Source organism: Falco punctatus, assembly GCF_963210335.1.
Source record: "Falco punctatus genome assembly, chromosome: 3".
NCBI classification, from domain to species: Eukaryota; Metazoa; Chordata; class Aves; order Falconiformes; family Falconidae; genus Falco; species Falco punctatus.
In genome coordinates, this window is record NC_137582.1 from 95,273,536 (window position 1) to 95,294,275 (window position 20,740).

The 20,740-nt window shown below is 38.2% G+C and overlaps 1 long non-coding RNA gene across 1 annotated transcript in view; it reads left to right on the forward strand.

Moving 5' to 3' along the window:
- LOC308060599 overlaps nt 1–16,883 on the forward strand; it is a 35,987-nt gene extending 19,104 nt beyond the window's left edge. The window contains exons 2-3 of the long non-coding RNA XR_013926809.1: nt 5,372–6,606; nt 14,891–16,883. This is a non-coding gene — a long non-coding RNA (uncharacterized lncRNA). The remainder of the gene's footprint in view (nt 1–5,371; nt 6,607–14,890) is intronic.
- The last annotated feature ends 3,857 nt before the right edge of the window (nt 16,884–20,740 follow it).

Here is a 20,740-nt window from a genome sequence, read left to right on the forward strand (position 1 = left end):
TGACTGAAGACATTAGTCCCTGAATCATTTTACATCCTGGCATTATGTGCAACAACACTGTGCGTAATAAACAGACGATGCAACAGAAAGAAAATTTGAAAATTCATTTCTCCTTTCCTTTGAACAACATCTAGAATATAAATGTGGTTTGTGGCAGCTCCAGCTGAAAGAAAAGAAAGGGCTGCTTTCGGAGGGCTAGCATGACTAAAAACTTTGGATTTATACAGCCAGACTCCCATTTCCTACGCGACCTTGGCAAAGTCACTTATTGTAACATTTTCAGAAATGGATGCTATTTCCTCGGGCTTTCATTCTACTTCTCATCTCCAGAGTATCTGACTGTTTTGCATGTACAACCAATAGCAAAAGTAAATGTCTCAAGGGATTTAATGGAATCTCTTGATCTCGATCCTTTCGGGGCTTCAGAGCTGTTTGATGTAACATATACATGGCATGATTTGTTAGCTTCTTCCAGGACTTCCCGCTCAACACTTCAGTTTTTACAGAAAGTCTTTATGGACTGCCAGAGTTTTTCAAGCCCTGTTGGAGATGGCTAAGTCATCCAGATGAAGTCGGTGGGAGGTACAGTAGTTCCAAAATATTAGATCTTTTTCCAAGCTAATTTCTTCCCATGCACATGAAATGATATGTTTAATAACTGAGGGACACAAAACAGAGAAGTAGGTGTTTCATCTCTCCCTTATTTCTTTGCCCTCAAATTGGGGGTTAAGCTATTACAGAATGGTTGAGGGAGAAGAAGTAATGAGACAACCACTGAACAAGCTGAAGACCTCCATACTTGGTGGAAGTTCAGTAATATGGTTTATACATATGCTTTTTAGACATAGTGCTTTGTACATTTGCTAGCAACTTGCATTGGTTTATAAGAAACATCCTCTTGAACCCGGATATTCAGATTAAGTTAGTAATTGCAGTCTCACTCTGCCGCAGCATAAATAAATAGTACATACTTTAGGACTGAAAGAATCAATCCAGGAAGGACGGACTACATCAGACTATAAATACAAACAGAACAAAGCTCTGCTGATCTGTTAGATCAGTTATTGTAGGAGATTCAAGTACACTGCGTACTTCCTCTTTACCTTCACGAGTCTCTCTCCTGCTCAGGTTTGGCCTGAGATGGGCTACCAACCTTCACAATCATCAGAAATCTCATTGTGGTGAATATTCAGGCAAATCTGGCAGAGCATGGGAAGCTGAGTGCTCTAATAGGGCTGGAAAAAATCAGACACTCTGTTGGCGTTTGTACCACCAGCCTTAGATATTCTTTAATTTTTATTGTAGGATGATTTTAGTGATGCTGTCTTATGGTTCTCACTGAATTTTTCCATGTATATGTTCTACATTTTACTGTGCCCATAGGAAATGTCATTTCTCATTGCCATGGCTTAGATATTTAATTTCCACTTTCCTCCTTTCAGTTGTGTGCATATGAAGTTTTCACTGGCTAACATTTCTTCTCCTCTTCTTTCTTTTTTAAGAGTGTTTGTAAGCATGTTATCACTTAAAACGTGCTATATATTTCTTAATAGATGTTCCATTAAGTCAAAACTATGCCAAGGTGAAAATATCCCTTGCTTTACATGCCAGATCATAAAAACAGCTTAGCTTTTCTTAAAATTCTGGACATAAGGTTTGCATATAAAAAATGAAAATGCTAATGAACCTATGATGAACCTATTCTTCAGTTCTTTTGGACAGCTCTAACGGCCATCAGCAGGACAGCAGACAATGGTGTCTGCTGCTCTTACCGGCAAAACCTACAGAGGGACAATAACCAGAAAAGAAAGGAAATTGCATGTATTTTTTTCAGTAATTAAATCAAAATGGAGTGAAAATCTTCTGACAGGTGACCATAATATTGCATACCTGTTACTGGAATACTGATAAACAGCTGTGTCAGCCACTGTGTGTGCACTGATTGCCTTTTACAGTAGCAAAATCCAGTTGTAGCAAGATTAGCCAATAAAAAGTAATGAAAGCTGATGAGTAAACTATGATATAGGTGATATAGGTATGAAATACATAAAAGTACTAAACTGGGGGGGGGGGGGGGGGGGGGGGGGGAAGAGAGGGAAGAAAAGGCAACACCTGGAAAACAACAAAAGCCTGCAAAACCAAGATCTGAATAGGATCAGACAAATTAGCTGTGGCGTTCACTTCAGATTTCCTCAAAACATAATGAAAGATATCATTGTTTGTAAAATCAAAAAGGGACTTGGCTCCAATAGCTTTCTTAACTACTACTTTGTAGTGTTTTGGAAACAAAGAAACTGCAGTACACTGACTGAGCTAAATGAGAACATCTAACACCTCAGTAAATACTTGAAAGAGTGCATTACTCTAATATCTGTAAATCAGGGCACTTCAAATTAAACCCATGTTCATTAAAAAGCTTGCTGATTTTATGTTTTTGTTATCATTCTGATACAAGTCTGAGAACAAAAGTGCTTAACAATTCCAGTCAAATAGGATAAGGGCATTAATTCTTGTTTGGATGCAAGAGCAACATAAATCATCTGTTCCAAGCTAACAATTTAAAGAGTGCACAGCACGTTACGTTAAATAAAGTATTAACACTGAGTTAAGAACACCTATTAAGGGACTTTGAGAGTTCTGGCTCACATTACCTTACACCAGTTTTGAAATAACCTTATTCCAGGTTTTTAATCCCATAATTATTCCACAACAGTATTGTCAGAAAACTCCCCTGCTTCTAACAATTTATAGCTATAAGACATTATGTGAACCACTTCAGTTAAATTCTTGTACTTCATCATATTATCAGCCTGGCCCACATTAGTGACTTACCTTTTAAGCTTTAAGATAAATAATTTTGTAACTGCAAGATGATTAAATGAAGTGTATTTGATAATCTAAATTTCAGTCTTTTTCAAAACTGCTAAATACTGAAGAAGAAATCAAATTTCATGTGTGCATGCACGTATATGCACATACACACACACTTATATTTCACTTATGACTGGCCTTCACTCAGTCATTTAGCAGAATGATTTCTTCCCAATCACTTTCAAAGTTTATAGGTCAACTATCTGAGTTTCCTCTTTCAGGACCTCAGTTTTCTTTCCAAGATGTTTTCTCTTGGTTTATGACAATTTCAATGGATGTATTAGATCCACCATTGTGCATATACTTGTATTAGATATTGCCACAGAATTAATTTAATGCCTGAGATGCTGAGAGGAGAGTGTAAGAATTCCTGGCAGAAAAAAGGAATGGTGGGTGGCGCATCCATGGCCTCAGGCATTAGTTTGTGTGCCTGGTCAGGCAGGCCATACCCATCACTTGTTTGAAGCAGGAGAGACACTTCTACCCTAATTACCTGTTCCGAGACATTTTGCACAGCCTCCATTAATGTAGTTACATCTTCCTCAGCGACACCCGTCTTTGAATCAAATAGGTGGGAACTGTGGTGTGTGGAGTGTCTAGGGGCAATATGGCAACTATGTATGCTTATACAAATACGTATCCACAGAGAAAGAGCTCTCCAGTGTTAAGAATTATTGGTGTTTAGCTAGAAATCAGATAAAATTTAGAACATTTTTCTAATGAAAAAAAGTTCAGATGATCTGAAATCAGCACTATGTAACAAACCTAACCAAAATACCTTCATGTTACTGTAGTTGTCAGCGATGGCAATCAATGACCTTGAAATAGCAGGTCTCTCACTGTCCCTACTTTTTGGCCCTTCAGTACAAGAAGGAGAGGGAGAAACTGGAGAAAATCTTGCTGAAGGCAATCTGGATGGGTCCAGGACTGGAGCTGTACATGGATTTTGTACTGGACAACCCCCTCATGTCCCTTCCAGCCTGAATTATTCTATGACTGTTAGTCTTTCTGGTACCTCTCTTAGCTAAAAATTACTTGGAATATAACTGGAATAATATGAAATATAAAAAGGTCCCAAGGATCATCCTCATCTGTTCCATTTTTATCCCCTGCTTGGCCAGATTTTCGATCTGACATAACTCCATAAAGCTTTAAGCTAGCTAAGAAACTAGCACCAAACCCTATTGGATGTAACTACATTTGTCACAGAAATTGATTGGAACAATTGGCTGAATAAATAGATATAGCGTATCTTTTAAGTGCCATAAAAGTGATGTGACTGCAGGTAAATCATGTAAATAATTACAACCAGGATTCAGGTTTTCCAATCACTCTTCCACATGCTTTGAATTGCAGGGCCTTCTGGTGACTAATTTGCCACTTTCTATAGAGAAATTAAAGAACAGATTTGCAGTGATGTCCAAGCTGCAAGGTACCAGTGAATGAACAGCGAAAATACTCAAACATGACACTTTTAAGAAACACTGAATTTTGCTTCATCTTTGTTACTTCTCACAAATATTAATGTGACTACGCTGTCAAGAGACTGAATTTTATGTCTGGAGCTGAGATTAATTCATTCATGAAATGAAAACAATTTTGTGAAACAAATAAGCCTTACTTCAGGCAGAAGTGAAAGCAGTTTATAAAACCTTACCCAATCAGTGAAATAAGAAAACTGCATGATTTAGATAACTGCTCTGATTGTATGAACTATTTAATTCTCAAAGGAACATTCCAAGCAGAGAATCTGTGGGAAAATCAAATATGAACACTGTTTACATGACATAATTGACATTTTTTTTCATTTGACACTTTAGATAAAAATTCCTTCTTGATAAAAGAAGGCCCGTTCTATTGAAATGGTCCATTGTCAAATTAAAATAAAAGCTAAAATGGTAAAGAAAACTAAATGGAACAAACACAAATTAAAATTTCCCCCCATTTTACTACATACCTCAGTTGACTTTTGAGCTGGGAAGATTCTGAAAACCTCTGGACATACTTTTAAATACATATAGAGAATTCATTTTCATAGAAAGTTTTGAACACCTGACTTCCCAGTCAGGCCTACTGTTCACAGAAATGTTTAAGCATCTGAAAATAATGAGATTTGCATGAAAAGACTAATTACTACTGAGAAAAAAAGGACTACATTTTCTGAAAATAATAAGCTGCTATTACAGATAGGTTATCCAGCTCACGAATTTACCAGAGAGATTCTTTCTCTTACATCCTGCAATAATTTAATTTTAGATTTTGGACTTCTGATCTTAATATTTTCTTCTTTATATGTATGTATATACATGTGTCTCTGTGGCTCACTCTTATATATATATAAACCAGCTGCACAAACCTGAGACAAACTCCAAGAGATAAAACTTCATGTGGCAGTTTTGGCTTACCTTTTCTCTCTCCCCTTTCAGCTTGTTTTATTTCTGATTAACACAATTATTTCTCATTTCACTATAATTATTTTTTACTTTGTGTTTTCTAACAGTTTTAGTAAGACTTGAACTCTGCAACAAGCCAAGAGTGTATTGGCACGGGCCAAGATGTTCTCTTGTAAAGGGTATTGTAAAAGAGATGGTTTGGGGAGCAGGAAGGGCAGGGTTTTTTGTAGTTTCACTGTTTCAGCTGAAAATCACCGTTGTGAAATGTAGCTGAACCTCTACTTTGAAGTGTCCAAGGGAGAACATGCATACTTGTATTTCAGAACCGAGTCTCAGCTTGGCCAAGAAAACCAGAAATGTGCCCCACCACAACTGGTTTTCAGTCCCTCTGAATGGGATCCTCCTCTAGATGTGCTGATAGTCCCAGGTGTGAGCAAATCCATTTGAAAATGTCAGGGGACGAAAAAGACAAAAAAACGTTTTGCATTTGTTTGGTAATTATTACTTACGGAAACTGGGTTATAAACTGATGTTAATGATTCATAAAGGTTTCAGACACTCAGTTTATATAAACACACAAAGTCTGGAGGGGTACCCAAGGATTGTCAGCCTGGGAAAATGGTGAGGATTCACTTGCTGGGTCACTAGCTCAAGCTTCCAACTGCATTCGTGTCAGTCCCTCAGCTTCTGGATCAAACCAAAGCAAGTTGCCAACAACAACAGACAAGAGAGAACTAGAAGTTTTCCATCCTGAGGAAAAATCTAGTTCAGATGGGTACACCCTGATTTGGACCACAGTTCAGATCTGTTGTTTTGTCTGGTCTCTGCCTTCATGAGACATATGAAGAATTCAGATTCTTACTTACATTTGCTAAAACAATTCTAAAAGCAAATCAAACACCAACAATTTAAAATAAACATAACTGAATCTTGGTCTGAACTGGAAGAAAAAATTGTACGAACCAGCAAAGCCAGCAACAAAGCAGATGGCTACAGTTACTTAGCAGTATAATATCACTGATACTATACTAAGCACACAGGTTATAGAGCTCCTTAGGCTTCCAGAATTTATTCATTTAGACCCACCTGTTCTCTTTTTTTTTTCATGTGCCAAATGCTAGCCCTTGGAGACACAGACCTTCTTTCTTTATACGGACTTTGAGTTCCTAATGCAGTGGAGTCCTACTTCTCAGCTGAATCCTATGTGTCAATTTGAGAGATCAAAATGCTCATACACAATGGAGCTGCAAGGAGACAAATGAAGATGGGTTTTCAGACTCTTCCAGCCTGGTTTTCTGTTGAGTAGCAGTGGGGCATCAACAAATTTGGCTACAATACAGAGGTAAGAATGCTGCAGTTAAGCTCCCTTTAGGTTTATGGGGTCAAGGGTGCTGTTTAAAACAAATAAGGTGGGAGAGGGGAAGAAAGTAACAGCCAGTTTTGCCAAGGTTTGCTTTTCCCAAGCATGTGCAGTTCTGCCCATCAACAGGCGTATCTGTCCTAGTTTCCTTCCATGTCAAATAATGTCATGCAGTGCACTCAGTATGGGCCAGATGCTAACACAAAAAAAGGAGGGGCTGAGGCCTTTCTAAGAGTGTGTTCATTTGAAGAGGTATTTATTCAGTATATTAAATCAGTGTTCCACTGGGGATGGTTCTGTTCTCAGTGTTCCTCTCACTGAACTGATTTGGGATCAATGCCTGATCTTGCGCCTCTCTTGCAGCTTGCCTTCAGAGTCTTCTCCTTAAGGAAATTATGCATGGAAATTCCTTTTTACGAGCTTTTACTGAAACCACAAGTCTGTATCTGAAATATATACTACTGCAAAATTTTGCCCAAAGCTTTGTCTTGGCTATATAAAGAAATTATAGGTGTGGACCAATTTTTGAATTAGCATGAAAACTGCTTTTATGTGCATATGAGAAAGGCCTTTGAAACATCTTGCCAAAGGCTTTTTTGTCTTCTGGTTGTTATAAGAAAACATGGTTGCCCAAAAGAAAAAACCTGATCATGGTTCCACCTTAATCAGATTCACAATCGTGTCCTAATGCAATTTGTCCTAATCCATTTCTAGGGAAGACAACCATTTATGATTTGGAAAGACATGTGGGAATAAATGTGGCTATATGGAAAACCCCTGAGTTCTTTACGTACTATATTTTGCCAGTTCATAAAAAAAACTAATTACATTTTAGAGAAGGCATTATAGATGCGATGTATATTCTAATACAAAACCCCTCTGCCCAGGTGTCCTACAATCAAACTGTGCTCAGTTTGCAGTATCACGGTGTATTTTATATCTCTGTGGCTGGTTATGTGCCATGCTTAACACATTTTAATACTGATCACACATTTCTGCACATGGCTGCAAATGCTGCTATGCTTGTTTTGTTTGGTGCAAGAATACCTTCTGCTTAGTACGGCAGCAAATTACCCTTGCAGCAAAATAGTTAATTACTTGGTGCCCATGGAATAAATTAATTAATACTTGTGCAAATATCTGTATACTCATCCATACAGAAAACCCTATATAGTTATCTCATTAAAATGACGTGCTCCAGAGAATGAAGACAGTTCAGCGTGTTCAGGAATCTGCTTCGACATCTCTACCTCACCCTGTGCACATGCAGGTTGGAAAGTGAAGGGTGGGATGGGAAAGGGTGCACGAAAATGCCTAAGACTTACCTTTATCCATATGAGTTATCCCATTGGAATTGTGTGAATAAAGTTAACCATAAATGTTTTGAGGACCAGGTTCCTAAAATAATACAGTGGAGTTCCAAATGTAAAACAGTTGAGGTTTATTTGCACTGAAATTCTTTCATGTGTTATTTCCCTCCATACACACACATTAAATATTATAAATGTTATTGTTAGGAAAAATTTTGCTATAAACATTACTGACTATAATGAATGGCATAAAACTGAGGCAGGTCAGCAGTGTAAATAATCAGAGTCTTCTTATTTACCCATTTGTAATAATTAGAAGATCACGTAACTCATGAAATCATAATTATCCAACATTTCATCCTTTGTTTTTTACTTGAAAAGTTTGGGAGAGAATGTTTTTCTTTTTCCCGCTCGCATCTGTGGATGATCGTTTGCTCTTTAGGTGGTGAAAACTGAGGTCCTAATTCAAAGCTTATCATCTGCCCCATCCTTTTTATCAGGCAATTGGTTTCACGTACGGGAAAAGTTGCTGCTGCTGAAGAAACAATGGTTTTGCATGCACCCAGTAAAGGGATTTATTTTTATTTGTTTGCCTCATGAAAAAAAGAGCTCCACTGAAGTAAAAGTTTTGTTTTATACAGGACTACAAAATAGAAAAATTGGCCCTGTTCCGAACCGGAACAAAACCAGTGCAGTTGCCTCGGAAGGAAAATTCCATTACTTGTTCAAAACACGTTGATCTTATTTCATGCAGCTATAATATTAAATAAGACAAACAGGAAGAAAATAAAGTGAAAGGCTGTAGAAAATTAAAAATTTGTTTGAATTCCAAAATATCAAAGAAATGTTTCAATATGAAATTATTTTTTAAGATTTTCTGAAACAAAGAGATATTGCAAAGGATTTTAATCTTTATAAATTTGCATATTTCAAAAGTAAAGTTTCCTCAAAATGTCTTAAAAAACAATAGAAAATTAAGTGCTTCTTCATAAGAAAGTATGTTTTTTCCTTCCTTTTTTAATTATTTACTTTTAAACACACAGAAGTGCAATACTCCCACTTGTTCTAATGATTCTCTACATAGGCCACCATATGACAAAAAAGAATTGACTTACCCCTTGAAATCTTCTAGTTACTGTCAGAATTAATTTTGATATTCAGAAAACTTCATGCCATAGCAGCAGCATCAAAAATCAAAGACTCAAAAAAACTTTTGGGGGCAAAAAGGAGCATTGTACGAACAACTTTAAAAGTGGCTTTTAATGAGAAGAACCAAGGTTAGATGCCTCTTGATTCATAAGCAGAACTTGAAGTAATTCAACTGAGTGAAGTTTAGTTTCCAAGAAAATACAAAGTATCCATCACTTTTACAGTTGAATAGAAAGTGAGACAATACATTTTTGTTTTCGTGCGCTGCATGAGCACATCTCCAAACTGAACACCTAATTAATGTATGAACCAAACACTGCAGCAACTCAGTCCATCTCATTTCAAGTTACTACACATACACAAAACAGAACTGTTCTTTGATTTTTGTTGTTGTTATCGTTTTGTTGTGGGGTTTCATTTTTTATGGGGTTTTGGGCTTTTGTTATATTAGAGCTTGCTTTTTATTGGAAAAATCATTTCTCCCCACGTACTTGGTTTCAATGTTTGTCATATGATTCTTATGCACGTATTGCATCACATGTAGGCCTGGCCACCATCATTGGTCCAGACAATACCGCTGAGCAAACTTTGCAGTCATATGACAAAAAGAAACTTTTTAGTGTTGAAGAATATTGGAACTAGTACAGAATTGATGTGTTTTGAGATGAAAGGCAATCAGCATTCAAAAGTGACAAATCTAACCAGGTGTGACAATGAACATGCTCAGCTTGAGACATTTTAGAAAGAATGGTTGCCACAGAATGGACATTCAGCACTTTCTTAAATTTTACCTTCTTTACACTGGATTTCCAAAAATAGGGGTACTAAGAATCTATTTTTTCATTTAATTTTAGTTTTATTAAATTTGAAAGTTGCAGACATAGCTTTTGCAAGCTCAGCATGCTCAATATGTAACTTTGAGTACCTTTAACAAGACAAGACTGATTTTCCTGTTGGGAAGATTAATTTTTCATTGCTGTTGTTGTATAAGTATAGGCCTGTTTTCTTTTGTAATAAATAAAGCTGAAGTCAACACATGTAACCACCAGTATAATACGTGCATGTTGTGAAACTTGTCCTGACTCAAATCTGTTTAATGGTTTTCCACTGAAAATTCAACATCTGCCAACACCACACAAATCTTGATAACTGATGTCATCATGAACCCATTAAGCCTTAGTTTTTAACATGTTAGGAAAACAAAGGGTTTATGGAAGACTGCTAACAGAGAGCTAAATCCTGGAGCCCTTATTCAACAGTAGGAATTGTTCCTTAAGTAAGGTGTGAGTAAGAACATCTTAAGCCTGGCAAAATGTAAGCAAGCTCTTGTTCCACATTAAATTTAATTAGCCAAGCCATTCATTAAAATGACACCGTAAGATATGAAACCTGTCACTGCAAATCACCTTTTGTCACTGAGGCTGATTTGGAAATGCATGTCCTGCCACACCAACTACTAGCTTTGATGTGTCACAGCTGTGATACTGCAGCAAGGAAAAGCCATTTAAATAGAGGGGGAGCTCCAGAGGAGTCAGGCATTTTCCCCTAAGGATCTGAAACTTCTCAGCAGAGGCCATCCAGAGATACATACTGAATAAAAACGTCCTCATACTAAAATCTCATAACATGCCTGCAGGATCCCTGTAGCTGTAGCTAGAGGAAAAAGCTGTGCACTGTTGAAACAATAAGGAGCATCCATCCAGATAAAGGAGGAATCCCATGTTATCTCTAACATCCATACACCTGCAAAACTGATAATGCTTATCCAGCAGTTTGTTTCCTGGGCACAGAGGTGGTTAATCAAAGTTACAGCATAAGACCTGTGGGGGAGGGAAAGTCATTTAATTAATGTGCCAGATATCCTTGCCAAAGCTTTTGCCAAGATTAGGTTCAGATTGCAAAGAAATCTCCAAGAGAAGGGTAATTCTCAACACCTGCGGGCACTTTTATTAGCTGCTTGCACAGAATAGAAAACCTTATGTTAAGGTATTTGTCTCCGCTCTACCAAACTGACCTCACATGCTTTTATCTGGCCATAACCATAAGCAGATTTTAAAGCAGGCTGCAGAAGAGATTGCTAATGGGCAAGTGCTCTGTGGCAAATCCACTTGAATAAAGTAACCTGTGGATGGAAGCAATCATATAAAGCTGTTCAAAAGGGACGCCGTCAAAATTCACTGTCAAGGGTAGATTCAGGTGCATGGAGGAGGAAGAAAGTGAAAGACATCACTAGGATCTTTAGCACATCCAGAAGAGGCGTCCACCTAAAGCAGCATTATGCCAGACCCAGGTCCAGGCCACCAGGGCAGAACCTTGGCTGCCTCTAAATTTTTCCCCCTTGAAAAAACTTCAGCAGTGTTCTGGGGGTTTTTTGTTTGGTTGGTTGCTGTTTTGGGGGTGGTTTTGGTTTGTTTTTGGTTTTCTTTCCAGAGGCAGCAGATTCTACAGCACTCTGCAGAATGAGGTTCAAAAGTTGAATGCATAGCCACAATGCTTTTAAGGAAACAAAACCTCAGTAAACACCTGATGTGTTTAGAAACATATTACAATAAATCTAGGAAATTGTTATGTTTTGGTACTGCATAATGTAACTCCTCATTAAAAGAGTGAATTGAAGGTTCGTTTATCTGTATTTTGTTGTGAAATAACTTGTTTGCATCTGAAATGAACAGTTACAACTGTCTAGTGGAGACTTGTGGAACTGTTACTCACCCTTGATCCAACAGTATGCACTTTTAGCATATATAAACACATACACATGTGCAACCCAATTTCCACAACCATTTGCAGTAGTGAAACATGAATTCTCAAATGTTCATCATTCCACGCACTTTAAACAGTCTCTCTTTAATCTGTTTTACCCATTTAAATAGTAGCTTTCAGGAGTTCAGAAAATTCCTACCTCTTTTCTAGCTAGAACAATAGCAAAAAGGCTCTGATTTCCATTTTGCTAACAGTAATGAAATAAAATTACTAGTAATTATAAAAAATATCAACATCCACGACTTTGGAAAATATAGTAAAACACAGATTTTTCAAGAAATAGTCTTGAAATGTTGCCCTGGTGTTATTGTTCTCTTTGTATTTTCTTGCTCCTCTCCTAGCTGCAACGGAACTCTTTTAAACAGAACGTTAATGACAACTCACAGCTCAGTAATTTCATGTCAGATTCTTCCTCTTCAGTTATGCCAACTAGCATGTTACTCTGCAACAGCCTAAGTCACTAAATGAGTGATGATGACAATGAATAAATGACCAGAAACATCAGGGAAGCTGCCGTAAATCTAAACCTTAACTCATCTGTCCTTCCATTTTTTTCCCAGGAAACATCACAAAAACAGTGAATCACCCTAAATATTGATTATCCTTTACATCAGGTAGGGTAATTTATGGCACTTGCCACTTACTGTGCTGGCAATGTTGCATGCTATAAAGAGCTGCATGAGGTAAGGAGACCAGAGCTGTGACAGAGCCCTGCCACTTGCCATCATTTGCAAGGGAATTGCAGAATCAAAGCCTGATGTCACGACCCTAAAATTCGGGAAGCAAAGCCCTCCCACAGCCTCTGAGAATACTGCAACTGATCTAATAGCTCACACACCAAAGTAACTCCTGAGCAAATCCATCAGTTCAGAGCTGATGTTGCTTCTTAACTTTCAGAAAGCTGAATATAGTCGTAATTACAACTAACTTTGCACACTTTATACATTATAAATCTATACCTATGATTAGCTTTTAGAAAACAGATAATAAAAAAAAAAAAAAAAAAAAAAAAAAAAAAAAGCAAATGTATTAGGATATTCCTAAAGGTATTCATGCTTGTCCAGGAAGATAAAATTGATATTAGGGCTTTTACACTGTAATTCCTAATTTTCTGAGTCGCAAGAAAAAGAGCAATCCAGCACTTTCTGTATATTGGTCCTCTCCGCACTCCAAATTCAAGGTGATGGCCTTCTCCTGACATTATGTTACGACTTACAATCATTTTAAACCTATCCCTAGGAATTTACTTTGAAAACAATTTGGAGTATATATATGGAAGAGCCATCTTTTAAAAGACTGATCCTAATACTTAACCCACCGTTTTCAGTACAATAAAGATCAAAGGCAGCCGTGCAGATATCCTCGTTAGCATTGCTGATACAGGTTTATCTGGGTAATACCTAACTATTCAACTTGCTACAAACAATGGAATAAGAAATGATGCAGACTTCTGTAAAACATAACACACTTGTGTTCTGCAGAATCTGCTCGGGCCCCAGCCCCACAGAGTGCATACATCAGAGTTTTACACCTGACTAGTTCCACCAGTTGAGAGAGGGTTACTCATGCATGTCATGTTAAACGTGAAAATAAGTGCCTGTAGGATTTTAAGGAGCAACAGAGGCGCTGAAAAGACAGCATAATCTTGATGGGCAAATAACAAACATGTTCCTCCATGAAAAAAAACAGAAAGTGAGCCTGCCGTAATAGCTTCATCAGTACAAATTTGGCAAACACAGCACCATGGCGCTGACTGCAATTTTTCCACTATAAGCCTGACCTGTAACTTATTAACCTACCACTAAAACAGTATTCACCTCATGTTCAGTTCTTCAAAATACTCAAAGGAAAAAGAAATTGGAATCAATTTTTATTCCTCTCCCCTGAAAAACGGGTAAGGCATGCCATATTTGTAAAATTTCATAAACACTAGAAAAGACTATAAAAGAATCTATGACTGACCTGTTGGATGTACTCATACAGCACTCAGAATGGCTTTCACAATTTTTTTGTCCACATTAATGTCATTAGACTGTAACTCTTCTCTGATATTGCATTGCCCTCACATAAAAATAAACAAACCCTCCTGTAACACCAAAACTGCAAAGGTCCAAGACCAATGATAAACCTGCTTCTTCTTTATTTCCCTGGGTACTTGCCACCTGCCCCATGGCTAACACTGTACTCTGTAACCCTTCTGGGTATTTCTGCAAACCCCACAATGCCACCAAAATGACTTCTAAATCTTTTTCTAGAGCCTGAGTTCATGAATGACTGTTAGTTTAGGAAGTATTAATGGGAGCCATTTCATCAAATACAAACATTGCTTTCTCTTTCATGGGATTGTGCAGAATTTAAGACAACCTAAAACTGAGCCCACGGTTGTTGTTTTTGCGTAGGTTTATCAGAGTCTGTCTAATTGAAGACAGGTCCATAAATAAAACATCAGGCCATTTTTTTCCCTGTTATTATCCTCATTAGGATAAGATTAGATCACACAAAGGTTATAGTATGTGAAAAATTGTGGAGCATTAGATTAGACCACTCTAACAGGAATAAAACCAGTACTCCCCAGATTCCTTCAGGAAACTCAGATGAGTGGCTCACTCAGAAATTTCCAAGCCACTGTCTAAATAACTTCTCTCCAGCTTCCCTAAATAAGTATAAGTTTGTAATTTGCTGAAAGAATTTAGTGATTTGCTTCTCTTAGTTATTGCATAAAGCTCCTAACTAAAGCACTGCAACTTCTAGAGAAAGGAGCATAGGTCCCTGCAACCTTGGAAACACAAGATTATTTTTACTTTCTTTCATAAAAGGGTTTTTGTATCTTGATTCACCCTATCTCATTATTTACTTTTATTTTAAGGTCATTGAATTTTCAGGTTGCCCATTGACAGTAGCAAAAGTCACCCGTAAGTTACCAATGCACACAGACTAACCAACCTATTACTTTTTCCCTGCTCTGAAAATTGTCTAGTTAATAGATAACCATTAAACTCAGAGATTCATAGCCTTTACTTTGGTGTTTTCTGTTTCTATTTCAGACCAGAGAAGACCTCGTTTGCCATAAAGCTTGCCTGATTTCTTCCAGCCGTATTAGCTGATTAAAAAAAGAAGATAGGACTTCTTACAGTCCTGGGCAGTACTCTGCAAGTCATCTTGAAGATCAGAAAGGCTGCGGAACTTTCTGGGAAGAATCTTTCTTTTGTTTTTATTTCTGCACTCCAAGCCATGTAATTAATACTGCACAAGCACAGATACGTGTAACTCTTACAAGTGACTATTTTTCAGAATTGATGCCAAAAATGCAACCTATTGTGATTTGTGGTTTTAAGCTGCATAGCAGAGACTGATCAGCATTGCATCAGCAGTCTAGAGGCAAACTCCTGTGCTTATACAGGCGAATTACAGGTCTGGATGAACACCAAGAGCAAGCTCTTCATTCCTTCAGCATTTTCTGTACTGCCAGGTCTGGTTCTATAAAATATGACCTTCAGATGGAAGAGGGTCCTAATCCTAATTCTGAGTTACATGTGCCTAATTTCAAAGCTTTATGCTTGGGCACTAGCCACAGTGAGACAGATACTGCGTGTTGCTCACTCTTCCTCCTTTTCACACACTTTTCTTGCCAAGGTGCAGTTGTAGAAAACAGCTTTAGAAAGCAGTAGTTTGAGATACTGTATCCCTGTTTCCCCCAGTAAAGCATAGCCATACAGACATTTCAAAGAGTGTAATTTCTTTTTGTATTTCCTCTTCTTAGAAATGATGGTTTATAATGGGTTAAAAATCTGCTGCTAAGCACTGGCCATTTTAAGGTGTATTCTTCTCCCCTGCTGATTTGCCCTCTGACCTTCTGGGGGCCAGGGTGGCTGCAGACTTCATTTTTACTCTATTTCCTGGTCTCTCTCCTGGCTGCGCATTCAATGTTTCCACAGCAGATTAATGACAGCTAATAATATCTGATATATCTGGACATTGCCACATAATGAGTTGCAGTCCCACTGGGTGCCCAAAGTGTCACTACTAACAAATTCACCAGAGCTGCACGTAATTAGCATGTAAAGGGAGTGATCATGCAGTAAATCTGGAGGGGAAGATGGATAGCTCATGAGGAGAAAATACAAGGAAAAAATACTGTTCTTAACACTCATTGGTAAATGTATGTTTCTTGCCATGAATATTTTCTTGATAACAAACTGTGGACAGGTTACCTTTACAGTAACATTATTCCTTCCACGGCTGATAGGCAGAATTTCATTATGCCACTGCTAATGTTACAATATTTCTGCAAAATGTCACCATATGTAAATTAGAAGAGGTTAGGGTTTCCATCTTAGTTTTCTTTCAGGATGCACTGTCCCTTTCTGCTACGGCCTAATCCCCCCTCTTACTAGTTTACAGACATACTAACATTGACCCAACCCTGCAAAATAAAATCGGCACTGGAGGAAGGCTCTTACTTCTCCAATAGCTAAATATGAATGAAGAAACTCAGGACATGACAGAGGGAGCAAAGATACGAGAGTAGAAATTAGCTTACTTGATGAGGTTTTACCCAAAGTATAACCTTCCTTGACACATTAGAAAATACCCAATAAAGAAAAATGGGATGCACAGACAGTGTGAGTTACCTGACCTGACCTGAACACAGGTCTCCACCTTGTGACCACCTGGCTGCCCATCACAAGCTAAGTGCTGCCTGCAGTCTGGATCTGTGCAGGCAAAGAGGCTTTCCCAGGAGAAGGAGGTTGACAAGGAGTAGATGAATTATCCTGATGGGCTGCATTCAGCCTGAAGAGCCCTAAACAAGGCAGCTCTGCTCTAGTTTAAGTCATTCATTCCTCCTCATTAGAAACCATTGCTCACCAATGCTAAAGACTTCATTTGGTTTGAGGTTGTGTCACTTACACGCTTTTTGCTGCTTTGACATCTGGGTGGGAACACTTGTATTTATGTGACTCCAGCTCTGAGGTTTATTTGGGCAATTGGCCAAAACATGGTTCATTCAATGTGTAAGGGCTTTTTTGAATTATTATTATTATTTTGCTGAACAGAGAGGCCTTTGGCCCTGAAGGCTTCAAGCCTTTAAACTGTTCTTCATAAGGCACTTCAGTCATTTGGGGGGGGAGTTAACGAGGAAGCCTCACTTCAAGAAACAAACCCAAATTCCAACAAATAAACAAAAAATTATCTACAAGACATACACTTTCCCATGATAAATAATTATTTAGAGATGTGAAAAAATCATAAGGGCTTATTCTATTCTCTGTAGCTGCCTTCTGCAGAGAGCAAGCTTGGCCAGGAGAGCCTTGTGATCCTCAGGCTAAGCAAGCATGAGGCTGACTCAGAACCCATTTTATATTAAAGGCAGAAATTGCACAGAGCTCAGGTACCAGCTCCTGTTTGTGATGCTGATGAGCACTATCAATAACACTCAGCACTGTAAATGTGAACTGCTACTCAGCAGTACAGGGAAGCACCCTGGAAATTACTGTAGCTGCTCCTGTCCACTACTGCATTCCTGTTTCTGTCATAAGCTAAGTGGTCATGAGCCTCACAGATTAGCTCATAAACTCTGAAAATTTCTGTATTCACAGCTCATACTGAATTTCATGCTGACTCGTGTTCTGTTGGAGAATCACCTTTTAGAGCCATGCGACTTAGCTTTTATCTTTTTTTTCAAAAAAAGAAAGTTTCCAAACTGAATGTTGCACAGAGAAGTATAAACCACAGAGGCTTAAAACCAAGCACAGTTAATTAAGAAGTGAGCATGTCTTTTAAAAGTCCCTCCACTTTTGCACCTTAGAAAGGGCAATCCTACTGGTTTGGGTTTTTTTGAGGGAGGGAGGGGAGGAAAACCAACCCAGACATTAAAAATCTTTAAACTCTTCCTGACAAATAACAACTTTAATTTTGAACCCCTTGTTTTACTGCCTTCTCTCTGCAATCCATATGGTAACTCTCAGCACAATTACTCATTTCAAGATTCACCTTTTCACATAATTTCCTTGTATACAAAAAGCCCCAAATGAAAACAAAAACAAAAACCAAACAACAAGAAGGCTTATATTGTTTATCTTGTTTTTGATGAAAGAACAAAGCTCACAGACTATCCAGCTCCCACAGGGGCCTTTTTTTATGCAGTCTTAATGATAATTAACTGACAGTGATTGATGACCAGTACTGAGGTAATAGAAGATATAACTCCACCAGTCTATCCAATTCACTTTTCTATTTTTTTATGAGTTCTTGCTTATTTCTGAATATTATCAAATCAATTATTTGTCCAATTTGAATTTCACATTTAAAGATCGTCAGAAACACATTTGCCCAGTTGTTCTATCACCTTGCTGACTGGGATTTCATATCCTCAAATTTCATTCTGTGTCAAGTTTAGGGAAGGCAACTACTTTTGCATTAGAAATACAAGAAAACACTCACATTTCCATATGATTTGTAGGTAAAAGTATTTCTACTGGAAAACAGGCCCCAGAGCACTAAGGCCATACAGAATTTTTTGATATGTCCACATGGAATTTTGTTGAAGGGAACATGAGTCTTTTTTAGCTTAATTTCAAAATATTGTTGTTAGCATTGTAGACATCTCCAGGGGTATTTTTTATATGCACTGAACTGTTTTATTACAAAATCACCTTTGCTGAAAAACTCCCAGTCTCCCATCCAACTTTGGTCTTGTTGAATCTCACAGCATCTCATACATTGTCTAGAATGGCTACATGAAATGACTACATTTTATGCTTTATTCTTCAAATCTACAGTTCTAAATAATTGTCGGCATTGTGCTGGTTGTGTCAGCCTTAAAATTTTGTATATATATCAACTGTTTTAAAAGCTTTTTGAAGAGGTCTATTGCTTTACCAGGAAAATGGTCCAATTTGAAATGTATATGTTACACAGAAGACCTCATGTGTTAAATTTCTTCATCTGACAGGTGAATTCTCTCCAGTATTTTATCACTTGTTACATTTAAATGATACTATTTTAACTGCTTTTCTGAAAGACTCTTTCTTTTATTGGTTGAAAGAAAAATAAGTTCTTTTTAGACATGCAGCGTTCCCTTAACAGCTTCACTGCCCTTTCAGTGTGTCATTACATATAACAAAATGTACACACAATGCATCCCTTGGGAGCTGAAGCTTACCACGGTGCAGTACTTTCAAAGTGAGTGTTTTATACCATTTGGCACCCTGAGGACGTGTGAGGTGACACCACTGATCTCTCAGGAGAGACATTCCTGATTTCTTACAGGTCTCGCTGATGAAGAAATTAGTCACTAATTATATTTTGTAAATTCTAGCAGCCTTTTCTTTCCCTTGCCCACCCCCTCACCCCCCCATAAGACAGAGAATGTGGTAAAACTGCATCTGCCTGGGCCTCAAAGCATGTTCAGGTTTTGCCTACCTTTATGCCCTCCTTGATGAGAGCAACAAAGGAGGATCCTTCACCAAGTCAGATGCTGCTAAGACCCAACTACTAGGTAAGACTCCCATGGAGGTCTATCAACAAGTCTCAATCATCCATACAGGTTATTGCTCAGGGACAAGGGACATCACTTTCCACCCAGGGGCTGCCTGCTGCCACTGAAGCATCTTTTTCCAATACAATCAGTGATCATTTGGCACACAGGGGACTTCCAGAATTATGGCCGATAAACCCTCCCCACTATGAGAACAACAGAAAGTGGCCATGAATCATGCATTTTCAAGCACTAGAGAAGACGGGCGATGCATAAATACCTCCTTACTTAAATGATTTCCGAGGAATGCTTTCCTTAAGGATAGGCTGGGAAATGCTGGTCTGTGTGCAAAACAACATACCCTTGCCTCCCACAGGAATGACATGGTCCCACTGCTTCACAGACAACTACAAATGGAAATAAAACAATTGCAAGAAAACTGAAGGTGATCTTTTTTGTCTTCAACTGAAGGAACAAAGCAGCAACAACAAATATTTTGTGTCAGAAGAAGCCTTCCAAGTGATCTGAAATTAAATGCCTCCTCACATACTGCAAATAAAGCAGAGGACGTGATGCACGGAAGTTGTGACACAGGAGCTGGGAAAGGCATTTTTATCTCTCACCCTACTAACTGGCACCTGGATGCAAATTCATCTTCTTGCTGAATGAGTTTGAACCAAATGCCCCCTGCCCTCCTCAGGATTGCCCTGCCTGGCCACCGGGCAATCATGTATTTCTGTCTCTGTGTACAAGGTCAGGGGAAGGGAGAGCATTCTTAATTTCTTCTATGGAAGCACTGCCATGCATTGCCATGGAGAGCACAGCAGCCAGTCATTTGCAGTCCTGTCTTGCCACTGGGCCAAATTCAACTTTTTTAAAGAATCAGAAGCAGCACTAATAGGAGAGGCTGAAGGACTCTGCACCAGTTCCCTCAAGTTAAAATATAGCAATTCTGACATTCTCAGGGCAAACGGGAGACTTGACTTGAAAACCCATCAGGTAAAGGTAGGAAAGGAACTGAGTTCTTCCAAGTCCTAACTTCTATGATGCTGGAAAGGTTGAGAGGCCAGGGCAGCTTCACCCTCTGCATTACCAAAGTTTAGTCTTAATTTCTTTCATCAGAGAAAATTACTCATGAGCATGTGTTACTCATGAATGTAACACAAATCAGTGCTTTTCAGTAGGCTTGCTTCTAACCTTATGTACACGCATCTATCATATCTGTACAAGTAATACCAGGAATATATAGTAATGCAAATAATCATCTGATTATAAATCATCTGGTATCTGAAACAACCGTAGGTATCTTCATGACAAGCAGGAATTATACATTGCATACAAGACTTACTGAGATAATGATAATTTTATATTCTATGGTGCTTGCTGTGTGCAAAATAACGCCCGAGATCATTTAAGT